The sequence below is a fragment of the Notamacropus eugenii genome, chromosome 2 (assembly GCF_028372415.1).
Source record: "Notamacropus eugenii isolate mMacEug1 chromosome 2, mMacEug1.pri_v2, whole genome shotgun sequence".
Lineage (NCBI taxonomy): Eukaryota > Metazoa > Chordata > Mammalia > Diprotodontia > Macropodidae > Notamacropus > Notamacropus eugenii.
Window position 1 is genome coordinate 233,720,734 of NC_092873.1, and position 14,252 is coordinate 233,734,985.

A 14,252-nucleotide genomic window follows, 5' to 3' on the forward strand; every position below is an offset into this window, starting at 1 on the left:
AGATTGAGGTAAATTATCTAGCCATACTTGGGTCTTTCAAAGAAGGCATCTGGTCTAATACATATCTTAAGTTGGATCAAGAAAAAAAATTGGCATTTTCAAGCATTTAAGAATTAGTTACCTAGAAGAAACAAACTGAGTTGTCAAGTTCAGTGTTGTTTTAGTTTGTGTAATTATGAGTATTGTATAATTTATTTTGTATACTTATGAGTGTTGCTCATAAAAGAATTTCTACCTCTCCTCTATTGCCTTGATGGCATTCTGATATACCACCACTGGTAAAAGACTGAACGTAAAGGGTACAAATCATGTAAATTAAAGCATTGCATTTTTGATACAGTGGATAGAGAGCCAGTAAGATCTGGGTTCAGATTCTACCTCTGACTCTTACCATGTGGTTCTAGAAAAATCATTTAAACTCTCAGTTTTCCCAGTTTTTTAAACCTAAGTCTTTTATTAGACTGTAAGTTGCCCATAAAATGCCAATTTGCATTGATATATTATCAGTGTGTGTGCCAGAAGACCACACCAAGAATTTCCTATATCCATTATATTATACACACGCACATGCACACGCACACGCACGCGCACACGCACACACACACACACACACACACACACACTAAATTTCCAAAAATCACTTGCAGCATGGTATAATGGATAAAATATTGGGCTGGAAGTTAGGAAGGTCTGAATTCACATCCTTTTTCTGGGACTACAAGTTCTGTAATCCTGGGCAAATCGCTTATTTTTTACGTACCTCAGGAAATTCTCTTGCAATCTGTCTTAATGGAGGGAATTCCCATGCTAGGAACTCCTCACAATGGCTAGATTTGTCCCTCATTTGTTCCCCTGACATTTTCATAAACTATTTTCCTTTAAGCAATTGACACAGAAGAGAAACAAATGAGGCTGTCAATGAACCCCAAATGGAACCCCAGTTATTAACATTTTCTACAACTCGATGCACAGTGATGTAATTTCCCAATTCATTTTGAAAGCTAGTAGAGCCACAAAGGCCTACACTAATAAAGATAGATAAAAACATTGATTAAGCACTTCTTATGTACCAGATACTAGACTAAATACTGGTATACAAATAGACACAAACAAGACAGGCCTCTACTCAAGGAACTCACATTCTAATTCAGGAAGAAAAGCTGTAAAGGGAAGTTGAATGGCAAGTTGGTGGAGCCATCTAAGGAGTGATATGGTGGTCTGACGCCCTGTAAGATTAAATAAAAGTGCCCCTATGAGAGGCCAGTATTCCAGGGTAGAATCCAAAGGTGGACAGGGGAGAGACAGTGATGACAACCACAGTTCAGGTAACATGCTGTGAAGATGGCTGAGAAGTAACAATAAAGAAGACATTATAGTATTAAGACGAATGATTCTTTAAGGAACTAGTGAATGGAGCCCAGTATTTTTAATACCTTACATTTCACACCAAATGCCCCATTTTCTTGGAATTGCTTCCAAATGCAGAAAGTGGATATGCTAATCAATCAACAAACCATTATTAAATGCCTATTATGAACAAAATGCTGGCAATGCAAAGACAGCAAAAAACACTAACTACTCTTAAGGAGTTTACATCCAATCTATAATGTTGGGAATTATTTATAGATGCATCAAGATGCACAATAAAGAGAGCTGGCTTTGTAATTAGAGGACCTAGCTATATTCAAATCCCAGCTCTACCACTTGCTTCCCTTGTGGAACTGTAGCAAACCACTTGATTTCCTGTAATTCATTTTCTTTATTTGTAAAAAAGAGGTTGACGATGACTTCCAACCCTAAATTTATGATCCTATGTTCAAAATTTTATTTTCACTTCCTAGTAGTATAAAGGTAAGCTTGAAGACTTTTGGGCCTTTGCTGCTATATATCCATAGAAAAGTCTACGTAGAACAGGTAAAGGAAAAGAGGACTTTACCCTGCACCCTCCATTGCCAACATTAGCTCTGTCCATCAGTTCCTCTCCCCACCCCCAGTCTTTTTCAGCTCATCTACATGGAAGAGCAGAAGATGATTTTGAGATGGGAAACAAGAGAACCTTGGAATCTCAGAGACTCTAAGAATTATTGGGGAGCATCTCCAAGTGAATGACTAGGTACAATCTAACCTTCAAAAAATAAAATCAAAAGGCATACGGAATGCTTTTTGTAAAGTAAACTAGACAGTCCAACATAGAGATCCATGTCCCTGGACAAAGAACTGGGTTGAAGAGAGAGATTTGAGTCTATCTGGCTAAGAGTTCTTTTGTTTTTGCTCTAGGGAGCTTGGTGCCTAGAGTAAAAAAAAAATTCTTAGTGGAATGACAAAAGCAAGAGTCAAGAATAGGAAGAGAAGAGGACATGAAAAAGCAGGACAGTTTCTTCTTGAGAAGACTTTTACTAGTCATGTGGCTGAGTCAAGGTCTTCTGTTTTTTTTCCTTAAAAAGCACTATTATTAACAGGTCATTCTGTATAATCTTTATTTCCAAATATATTCCTCCCACTGGACTGCCTAGGAAGCTCGTTGTAGCTATAAAGAATGAAAAAGAAAAACAAATTCTGACAAGCCACCAACCAACATCAGTTGTGTCTGACAATCTCCACCTGCATAGTACCAGTGCCTACACCTCAGCAAAGAGAGGTAGGTCCATTTTCCCAACCGCATTTAGTTTCCTGTGATTGTTCTTCAGATTTACGTTGTTTTCATCATTGTAAATGCTGGCACTTTGGAAGTAGGGTTTTGTTCATTTATTGCACTTATAGCCTACCACCTAGTACAGAACCTAGAACATACCAGGCTCTTAATTCATGATTCTTGATTCCTTAATTATATTGGTTCCTTATTTCTGCACCATTTCATGATGCAGTTTATTATGGGAATTTTGGATTGTCTTTTATTATTCAGGACTTGGGGCCATTCCTCCTGCCAATTTTGATTCACTTACAAGAGTGTTAATGTTAACCTCACCTAACCAAAATCTGACTCATGGAACAATAACATGAAGGGAAGGCCAAGGACATTTCACCTAACTGAGAGGTTGCTAAGTTGACCAAAACCTGTCCCATGGGATGCGAAAATTTACTTAAAGACTTGGACATTCCAATGTACAACACTCAACTGTCCCTGACTCCTTGACGACATGTAAATCTTCCCCTTCAATCAGTCTGTTTGTATATCCTCTAAATGTAGTTTAATCTGTAATCTGACTTAGTTTATCTACTGAGTTTGTTTGATGAGGCTTATTCAGAGGATGTATGAGATTATGACTTTACTCGACTACATTTGTTCAACTTTTATGACACTGAAGTAAATATGGGTTTATAGATTTATCTCCTCTTTAACTTTAATGGCTTAAGAGGCATGTACAAAACTGCAATACATAAAAGAATTATTTCTTTGCCAGTCTGACAAAATTTGTCTAGAAGAGGGCTTGGGAAAGTATTAACAGGGGCTCAGATTTTCTGTGGGGTCTGAACTTATGCTTAATAATAAAACCTAGGCATCCCTCAACACCAAAAGAATTCGAGCAACCCATGTGCACTTTTATCTAGCTTCCTTATTCAAAGGCAGCCTGGATTCTGCTTACCCTAGAATGGTATATTGTTCTCTTTGCCTATTTGACTATAAAACATGGTAAGTAATCGAGTGCAGAGCTGTTTTCTTCTCCTTAAGAACCTGAGTTGAACTAGTTTAGACTGTTTGCATCCAACTTAAAGTCAGGCAAACTGGGCTTACTGACCTGCCATATGACCTTGGACAGCACTTTGTACCTCTTTAAAGCTCATTTTCCTTACTTGTCAAATGAAAATTATAATACTTTCATGGATCATCCACTAAACTTATACAACTCCCAAAGTTACATCTGAACCCTCTCCTTTCTTTTCTCTCTCTCTTCTCCTCTTTCTATATTGCCTTCATGATATGAACCCCAAATCTATACATCTAACACTAATGTCCTCCTTACACTCCACTCTCACATCATCAACTACCGACTATGTATCTCCTTGTGGAGAATGTTCTATAGATATCTCAAATTCTTCATGTCCAAAATGGAACTGATATTTTCATTGTAGCTTATGTCTACTCCAGATTTCCCTATTTCTGTCACCATCCTTCTAGTCACTCCAAAGATTACAACCTCACAGTCATCTTTAATTCCACCTTCTTCCTCACCTCCATACCTGATTAGTTGCCAAATTTCATCAATTTTTTGCCTCTACAGAATCTATCAGACTCATCCCCTTTTCCCTACTCACATAGCTACCGCCCATCTCAAAACACCAAAAGCTCTTGCCGAAACTACTATGATAGATTATTATTTGCTCTCTCTATTTCAAGTCTCTCCCATCTCCATTCCAATTTCCATAATATTACCAAAAATCTATCCCTGAATTACAGGATGCACCATATTTCTTTCTTATTATATAAACTCCACAAAGTCCTTCGTCATATAAAGCTTTGTATAGTTTAATCCACTTTTTCCACCTTATTATGCATTACTCTCCTCTATAGGGTCTAATCTTGCTACTGTTCCCATATCCAGGCCTTTGCAAAGATTGTCCCCCAGTGCACTCTCTCCTCACATTTGTTTCTTAGAACCCCTAGTTTCCTTGGAAGCTCAACTCAGATATCCATGCAGTTTTTCCTGATCCCCTCAGCTACTATTGCTTCTGTCTAAAATTTACCTTGTATTTGTTACACACACACTTTCATGTGTGTTTGCTGCCTCCCACTATAGAAGAGAATCTCCTTAAGGTCAAGGACCGTTTCATTTTTGTCTTTGTATTCTCAGCACCCACAAGAGTACTTGGCACATAGTAGGTACAATAAATGCTTGTTGATTTATTGACTGAACATCTCTTGCATTCACTTCCTTCTTTCTATCTACAAGGCTACCATCTAGTTCTCATTACCTTTCTCCCAGATTACTTTCAGTACTCTATTAATTCCTTCTAATTCTCATATAAAATTCATCCTCCAGACACACATATGTGTCTGTCACACCCTATTTCAAGACTCTTCAGTGCTTCCCTATAGCTTTCAGGATGCTAGAAGTTCCACTGTTTCACTCCTAAAACCCTTCACCATCTGATGAAATGTTTCCTGGCTTAGTTCACATTATTTCTCCTCCAATATTCCATGATACACTTAAACTGGACTGCTTGCTGCTCTTTGCACATGATATCCTCCTCTCTTACCCTGTTGTCTTTGCTCAGACTGTCTCCTCTTTTCTTTCTTCACTTCCATCCCTTGCAATCCCTCTTCAAGACTTAGCTCAAATGATGCCTCCTACATAAAGGCTTTCCTGATGCCCCCTGATATTAGTCTTTCCTAATCACAATTTTAAAATATACTTTATATTGACTTATCTATATATATATTGTATGGTTTTTACCATTGCAATTATACTTTAGCCAAAGTCTGCATCAGTTTTTGTGAGGGATAATCCCATGACATCCATATTCTGATAGGACTCCTGATTGCTTATGAGAATGATGCCTAAATATGTGATTTCGTTAGGTAGTTAGAGGACGTGAAGACAGATGGTCATGGAGGTTAGATATGAACTTTTTAATGGCTGTCTTTAAGAGCTATACAAACTGCATGGAAAGCAGGCCCCCTAATATATACCTTTATTTCCAGTGCTTTTAAACCTGGAGATAGCTGAAAACTAGCTGCCCTTCAGGGACTCCACTGTCTTTTTGGATTTAACTGAGATTTCTCCTCAGTCAAAGAGTCCATTACTCTTGTTTATTATTGGGCCTATTGTAATTTAGATAAGACCCCCAATTTCTGTTTACTGGTTGCTTGATTTTATGGGTTTACTTGCCATTCGCAACACATTAGGTTCCTTTCATTAAGCCACTTTTGGTGAAAGGAAGCTGAATCTGGTTATAGTAAGCCAAATATTATGACCCTCTCAGAAAGCAACCAGGGAAACTGGTGTTGATCCTAGCCCTGTCAAAATGGTTTACCACTAGATTGCCCAAATTTGAAATGTGATAGATAGAATTAATTCTAGCCTATACCTCTCTGGGGAGATAGGTGAGAGAAGGCTCAGCTAGAGCCCTCCTTCTCCTCCCCACTAAGATGGAAATTACAGTCTCTTTTGAAGAACAGTGCATCAGATTCCAGGTCAGATTGTCATTCATGCTGCATATGAGCCAGTTGTTAATGTATTATCCCAAGGAGGGAGAGAGAGAGAGAGAGAGAAGTTGTGGGAGGGAGGGAGGAACAGACAGAAAGTTTTCGTCTTTGTAAGTCCCTAAGAGCCATATTACATAGGTACCTAATCAATGCTTTTTGACTTAATGAAGGTATGAATACTTGGAATACCTGAGTTACATTGAGATTGTTGTTGTTGAAGAGGATTCTGGGAAGATGGTGAAGTAGATCAGAAAATTTCAAGCTCTCAAGATTTTCCTCTACAAAAGAGGTAAAATTGCACCTCTGAGTGAACATAGAGCCTCGAAAACAAATGAGAGTAGGGGCAGAAATGATTATCCTGGGATAATCCAAGATCTGAAGAAAAATACTGGAGAAGAATAAATGCCTCTGGGCTAGGGTCAGTTTTAACCAGCCTCAAGCTGCTTAAACAATAAACCCCAAGCCCTGGGGTCAACTGAGGTGGGAGGCTGTTTCCCTCACCTACAGGAACTTTTAACTCTGGGAGAGTAAGGGGAGTTGGGCATCTGACCTGGGGAAGAACTAGGAAACTTCTGCTGATAAGGAATGCCAGCCCCAGCTGTCCTTCAGGGTGCAGCAGGGTCTAGAAGGAACCAGCACACACTGGGTGAGGGCGGAAGCAGTGAGGCAGGGACTCTGTTGGCTGTGGGCACTTACAGAGGCTGGAGGTCTTAGTTTGAGTTCAAGGTGAGAGTGATGAGGTTCAGACTCTGGGAGCGTCCTTGAGCTCCCCTTGAATCTTCCTACTTAATCTGGCCTTTCTTCCTCAAATCTAATCTTCCCATTTGTTCCGGCAGTCTCAGGAAGCCCATGGACTTTTCATTATCATTTCAGGTCTCTGTTGAACTCGCCTCCCTTGATCCCATCAAAACCCCATTCCCATACTGCCCCTATCAAGATCTCTGAATTGCCCCACGTGTTTCCCACCCAAACCCTCCCGTGTCTGATATCTCCTGATAGCCTCCAGCTGTTTCCAGCCTTTGACCCTCCTCGGACTTCTCCTCAAGACCCTTCCTAAACCCCTCCTCCCATCACCCTGGACTACCGGACCACCCCCCCCACCCCCAGATCCCTCCTATACTCTTTTCTGTTTTTAAGTCCCACCTTGCCTCCATGAAGGGGCTCAGATTCTGATTAGCTGAGATTCTATCTGGCCCGCTTGTGAATACAAACGTTACAAAAGCTTAGGCTCCTCCAGAGGCAACCCAATTTGGCAAATCCTTAATAAACTTTGTTTTCTTTGGCTTTAAGAAGGCTTGAGTAGAATTCATTCGAGCACGACCCGGACCGTCGCTATTTTGGGGTCCCCCATCACCTCTCAACCTCTTCATTTATGGTTCCCTGATCCGGAGAAGCTGCTAATCTCAAATCCTTCTGCTCAAACTGGAAGGTACGTAAGGCTCCCCCTCTCTCTATCCCCTACTTGCTCTCCAAGCACCTTGGAAGTGGATTTTCGGACCTGGCTTCGGGTCCCAGTATCAGCAAAGTCTCTGAACTTTCTGGGCGCTAGAGAGTTAGAGACTCAAGTTGTCGGTCCATTGGTTAGGCAGCGGACCTGGGAATTCTCTGGATTTCCTGGACGCAAGGAAATCGGGGAGAGCTCGGTTACTTTTCTTGTGTGTGCCTAAGTCTCTGAACTTTCTGGGCGCTAGAGTTAGAGACTCAGGCTGTCGGTCCATTGGCTGCGTTTGAGGCCGTGGACCTGGGCATACCCTCCAAAGCACAATTCTCTGAACTTTCTGGGCGCTAGAAGGTTAGAGAAACCTCAGTTAAGGGGGTGCCCAATTCTCTGGATTTCCTGGGCGCAAGGAAATCAGGGAAAGCCCGGTTATGTTTTGTCCTCTTGTTTTTTTCCCAAGGCTTACTTCCACGCCCCCCTTTAAGGGGACTTCCAGTTCCAGAAAAAAAAATGGGTCAAAATCCATCAGTTCCAAGGAATTCGCCTTTGGGCTGTCTTGTACAAAACTGGAACAAATTTAACTGCTCTAAAGACCTTAAAAAGAAAAACTTGGTATTCTTTTGCAACAGACTTTGGCCTCAGTATCACCTGAAGGACAATGAAGTGTGGCCCATGTTTGGGACCTTACAATGTAATATCCTTTTAAAATTACAATTATATTGCCTCCAAAAGGGAAAATGGATAGAAATACCTTACGTGAGGGCCTTTGTCGAACTCTCTCAGGACCCCATTCTTAGAACAGATTGTAAGATGCTTGTAGCTAGAGCCGCCCCACAAAAGGGACATGGGGGTGAATTGGACATTTTGGATGACCCCCTGTTTATGGCTCCTAGGGTCTCGGCCTCACTTCTCCCCTATCTCCGTTCCCAACCCCCACTCACTTCCCTACCACGGGGCTTGCTGAGGTGCCTCCCTCTGCAGCCCCTCTGGCTGGGGCAATATTCACTCAGGCCTCAGGCCCGGCTCCCGAGGCATTCTCTGGGGCATCTCCCCCTTTGATCCCTACTCTTCCTCAGGCACCAGCGGATCTTTCCCCTTGCCAGCCAGATCCCCTGGCTCTGCAGCCTAATCCAGTTCAGCAGGCATATCCCCAGCCCCTCCCTCACAAGAAGTGGGACTTCCTTTCTTCCTCCACAAGCCCCTGTCCCCACTGGGCCGTCAGGGCTGTTTCCCTTGAGAGAAGTACCTCCCCCACCCAGTGGGACAACCAGGATGCGTGTTCCGTTCTCTCTTTCGGATCTCCCCCAGATTAAAGAGAACCTGGGGAGATACTCGGAAGACCCCCCTAGGTTCACTGAGGGTTTTAGGGACATATCCCTACAATTTGAACTTCCTTGGGAGGATCTGCATATTCTTTTCTCTGTCTGTTGTACCGTTGAGGAGAAGGGGAGAATTTGGGAACATGCCCAAAAGTTTGGGGATCATATGGCTAGCAATAATCCCATAAAATACCCCGCAGGAACAGCTGCTGTTCCCTCGAGTGACCCCAGATGGGACTACCAAAAGAGTGAGGACAGGGAAAAGAGAGACTTTATGGTAATTTGCCTGTTAGAAGGCCTAAAAACTGCATTTCAAAAACAAGAAAAATTTTCAAAAAATTAGGGGAATTACTCAGGGATAAAAGGAAAACCCTGCCCTTTTTCAAAACCGGCTAGTAGAAGCTATTAAAAAGCATACAAATTTGGATCCTGACTCAATAAAAGGGGCAGCAATCCTTAGCATGTATTTTATTAATCAGTCTGCCCCAGATATTCGGAGGAAACTACAGAAATTGGCAGTGGGACCCCAAACACCTCAGGCCCAGTTACTGGAGATGGCCTTTGGAGTCTTTAACAACAGAGACCTCATTGCAGCACAGGAAAGAGAACGAAGGAGAAGAGCCAGGGCCAGGGAGAAGGCTCAATTCTTGGCTGCTGCCTTGGCCAGGAAAAGACCCAGGGAGCACCCCTGCAGGGCACCCCCTTGGAGGAAGGCTGGCTGCTTGGGCAGTGGGGAAACCTGCTTTCATTGCCACAAGGAGGGTCACTGGTCCAAGAAGTGCCCCTCCAGGGCGCCCCCCCAGAGGTAGCCCTAGGAACCAACGCCTGTGGAACCGTGCCCATGTGACCAGAAGGGACATTGGAGGAAGGATTGTCCCCAAGGTTGGAAAAGTGGTGGAGCTACCCCCCCAGTACCCTGTCCTCCAGTCTTCTCAAGACTTGGAACAACAGGAAAACCTGGGTGCTGGTAGTGCTCCCACTTTCTCTACCTCTCTCCTCAAGCCCTTGGCAAAAACGAAGGCTGAAGGTAAGGTTACTCACTTTAACATGGCTAAATTCTCTGCTTTAACCAGTCACTCTGGCTCTACCCGTCCCTTGACCCCTCGGGTCATAGGCATTGAAAGGGAAACTAAGGAATGTCTCCAGACATACCCCCTCCCCAGCCTGCTTGAGGATCTGTTGTTTAAACACTCCTTCCCTATGCCCTCCTCTGACCCTGCCCCCTTGATGGGAAGGGACCTGATGGTGAAATTGGGGAGCCAATTTTCTCTAGTTAAACCTCCCATCTCCCTTTTGCCGCTGTTCACTATATCTTCCTGGGTTTGCTTGAGAGTGTGGGAGACAGGCCAAATATTTGGGACCCTGGAATTCCAGAGAGAGCTACTTCTGCCACCCCAGCCACTGTTAGTCTTTAGCAAACGCTAAAGTGCTCCCCCATCTCAGCTAGTAAGTATCTGATTAAGCCTGAGACCTGGGAAGGACCACAACCTTTAATGGAAAAATTCCTTAAGTATAGCATCTTTGTCCCTTGTCCATCTCCATGCAACACTGCAACCCTTCCCACAAAAAGGCCTAGTGGAGAATACTCACAATTTATTTTTGCTTTTGAATGTACTTGTCCTGGGGAATCAAGTCCATATCAGCTAATGTGGACAGTCTTGCCCCAAGGGATTCGAGATAACCCTCATTTATTTGGCCAGGCTTTGGGAAGGGATTGAAGGCACCTGAAAGTAGCAGGCAGTAGCTTAATTCAGTATGTGCATGATATTCTTATTTGTAGCCCCAACCAGGAGGCTTCTTTGGCTGCTGCCACAGAAGCCCTTAATTTCTTAGGCATTCGAGGCTATAGGGTCTCTTGGAACAAAGTCCAGATAGCATGCCAGTCCATAAGGTATCTGGGCAGTGAACTCACACCCACCTCTCTCTCCTTAACCTCTGAGAGAAAAAGGACAATCCTGTCTATCCCTGTTCCAGCTACTAAGAAACAAGTTCAAGTGTTTTAGATTTTGTAGACTCTGGATTCCTAATTTTGATTTTATTGCTAAACCCCTTTATGACCCTACTCAGGGCATTGACTCAGAGCAGGCTAAAGTTTTTGAGACTCTGAAAACTAATTTGACCACCACCCCATCACTAGACCTACCCAGTCTGGGAAAACTTTCACTCTGTACATTGATGAAAGGAGAGGACAGGCTTTGGGAGTCTTAACCCATTCCTTAGGACCTGACCCCAGGCCAGTGGATGTTTTTATTTACTCAAAATATGCTTTCCTTGCTCTACATACCGATGGAGCAGTCTGGAAAAGGGGATCTCTGACAGCAAAAAACTCCCCTCTCAAACATGCCCTTCTATGTTTTGGCCTTGCCACAGTCATCTTTAATTCTCTCCAGAGAAATTATCTTTTATGCCAGGGAAATTGTCTTTTCTTTATACTCCTTTTGTACCTGTTTGGTGTGTGTGTGCCTAACCTCTTGGCCAGGTTTATCTTTTCCAGGGTGCAAGCCATCAACTTCCAGATGACAGCCCAGGCTATATACCAACCTCTGTCTGAATCCTAGGTCTCCAGCCCACTGGACCTGGCACCACCCAGGTTCTGAAGTCGGACCCCTTGAACAGGACCCATCGAGGCAGGGACAGCTCTATGCCCCTTGCCAGCAGGAAGAAATTTCTTTCTTTCTTTCTTTTTTTAAAATTTATTTATTTATTTAACTTTCAGCATTCATTTTAACAAAATTTTGGGTTCCAAATTTTCTCCCCTTTTGTCCCCTCCCCCCCCCCCAAACACCAAGCATTCTAATTGCCCCATCACCAATCTGCTCTCTCTTCTATCATCTGTCTATGCTCTTGTCTCCATCTTCTCTTTTATCCTGTAGGGCCAGATAACTTTTTATACCCCTTTACCTGTATTTCTTATTTCCTAGTGGCAAGAACATCACTCGACAGTTGTTCCTAACACTTTGAGTTCCAACTTCTTTACCTCCCTACCTCCCCACCCCTTCCCTTTGACAGGCAAGCAATTCAATATAGGCCAAATCTGTGTAGTTTTGCAAATGACTTCCATAATAGTTGTGTTGTATAAGACTAACTATATTTGCCTCCATCCTATCCTGTCCCCCATTACTTCTATTCTCTTTTGATCCTGTCCCTCCCCATGAGTGTCGACCTCAAATTGCTCCCTCCTCCCCATGCCCTCCCTTCCATCATCCCCCCAACCCTGCTTATCCCCTTATCCCCCACTTTCCTGTATTGTAAGATAGGTTTTCATACCAAAATGCGTGTGCATTTGATTCCTTCCTTTAGTGGAATGTGATGAGAGTAAACTTCATGTTTTTCTCTCACCTCCCCTCTTTATCCCTCCACTAATAAGTCTTTTGCTTGCCTCTTTTACGAGAGTTAATTTGCCCCATTCCATTTCTCCCTTTCTCCTCCCAATATATTTCTCTCTCACTGCTTGATTTCATTTTTTTAAGATATGATCCCATCCTCTTCAGTTCACTCTGTGCACTCTGTCTGTATCTGTGTGTGTGTGTGTGTGTGTGTGTGCATGTGTAATCCCACGCAGTACCCAGGTACTGAAAAGTTTCAGGAGTTACAAATATTGTCTTTCCATGTAGGAATGTAAACAGTTCAACTTTAGTAAGTCTCTTATGACTTCTCTTTGCTGTTCACCTTTTCATGCTTCTCTTGATTCTTGTGTTTGAACGTCAAATTTTCTTTTCAGCTCTGGTCTTTTCATCAAGAATGCTTGAAAGTCCTCTATTTCATTGAAAGACCAATTTTTCCCCTGAAGTATTATACTCAGTTTTTCTGGGTAGGTAATTCTTGGTTTTAGTCCTAGTTCCTTTGAGTTCTGGAATATCCTATTCCACGCCCTTCGATCCCTTAATGTGGAAGCTGCTAGATCTTGTGTTATCCTGATTGTATTTCGACAATACTTGAATTGTTTCTTTCTAGCTGCTTGCAATATTTTCTCCTTGACCTGGGAACTGTGGAATTTGGCCACAATGTTCCTAGGAGTTTCTCTTTTTGAATTTCTTTCAGGTGGTGTTCTGTGGATTCCTTGAAGACTGATTTTGCCCTCTAGTTCTAGAATCTCAGGGCAGTTTTCCTTGATAGTTTCATGAAAAATGGTGTCTAGGCTCTTTTTTTGATCATGGCTTTCAGGTAGGCCCATAATTTTAAAATTGTCTCTCCTGGATCTATTTTTCAGGTCAGTTGTTTTTCCAATGAGATATTTGACATTATCTTCCATTTTTTCATTCTTTTAGTTTTGTTTTGTGATTTCTTGGTTTCTCATAAAGTCATTAGCCTGCATCTGTTCCATTCTAATTTTGAAAGAACTATTTTCTTCAGTGAGCTTTTGAAGCTCCTTTTCCATTTGGCTAAATTCTGCTTTTGAAAGCATTCTCCTCATTGGCTTTTTGAACCTCTTTTGCCAATTGAGTTGGCCGATTTTTCAAGGTGTTATTTTCTTCAGCATTTTTTTGGGTCTGCTTTAGCAGGGTGCTGACCTGCTGTTCATGCTTTGATTGCATGTCTCTCATTGCTCTTCCCAGCTTTTCCTCCACCTCTCTAACTTGATTTTCAAAATTCTTTTTGAGCTCTTCCATGGCCTGAGCCCCTTGAGTGAGCTGGAATACAGAAGCCTTGACTTCTGTGTCTTTCCCTGATGGTAAGCATTGTTCTTCCTCATCAGAAAGGAAGGGAGGAAATGCCTGTTCACCAAGAAAGTAACCTTCTATAGTCTTATTTCTTTTCCCTTTTCTGGGCATTTTCCCAGCCAGTGACTTGACTTCTGAATATTCTCTTCACACCCACTTGGCCTCCAGATCCTCTCAGCCAGCCCTTGGGGTCTGAGATTGAAATGCTGCTTCACAGCCTCAGGGCTTTGGGGGGGGCAGGGCTGCTATTCAGTGTGAGATTAAGTTCAGGTGCTCAGGTGGGGGCAGAGCTGCCTCACTGGCTCAGTTCCCTGGGTGGGGGGGTTATGCAGAGACCTTCAACAATGGATCCAGGCTCCTGCCTGCTTGGGGAGCCCTGGTCTGCTCCCGCCTCAGCTGCTGCCTCCCAAGGGGCCCTGAGTTATGGGGGCACCCCACTCCCCTCTCGACCCACCAAAGAGACCCTCTCACCAATCCCCGTCACCTGTGGGTGGAGGGACCCGGGTGGCCACTGGAGCCTGCTCGGATCTGTTCCTCTCGGTGCCACGGCAGGGATGTGCTCGGCTCCCGGTACGTGGTGCCCAGTCTGTGGCGTGAAGGACCTTTTGTGAGAGGTTTGCAGGTCCCTCTAGAACAGAAATCTCCTTCACTCCACTGTTCTGTGGCCTCTGCTGCTCCAGAATTCGCCG

General features: G+C 43.2%; 1 protein-coding gene and 1 long non-coding RNA gene across 2 annotated transcripts in view; one reads left to right on the plus strand and one right to left on the minus strand.

The window, feature by feature from the left end:
• The window catches only part of LOC140526927 (utrophin-like), a 90,112-nt gene extending 83,043 nt beyond the window's left edge, over window positions 1-7,069 (minus strand). Inside the window, exon 1 of the mRNA XM_072643558.1 lies at window positions 6,842-7,069. The gene's annotated coding sequence lies outside the window, so the exon portion shown is untranslated. The remainder of the gene's footprint in view (window positions 1-6,841) is intronic.
• Window positions 1,979-7,434, plus strand: LOC140526931 (uncharacterized). Its single transcript, XR_011974605.1, has 2 exons — window positions 1,979-2,638; window positions 6,316-7,434. It is a non-coding gene; the product is annotated as an uncharacterized lncRNA (long non-coding RNA).
• The last annotated feature ends 6,818 nt before the right edge of the window (window positions 7,435-14,252 follow it).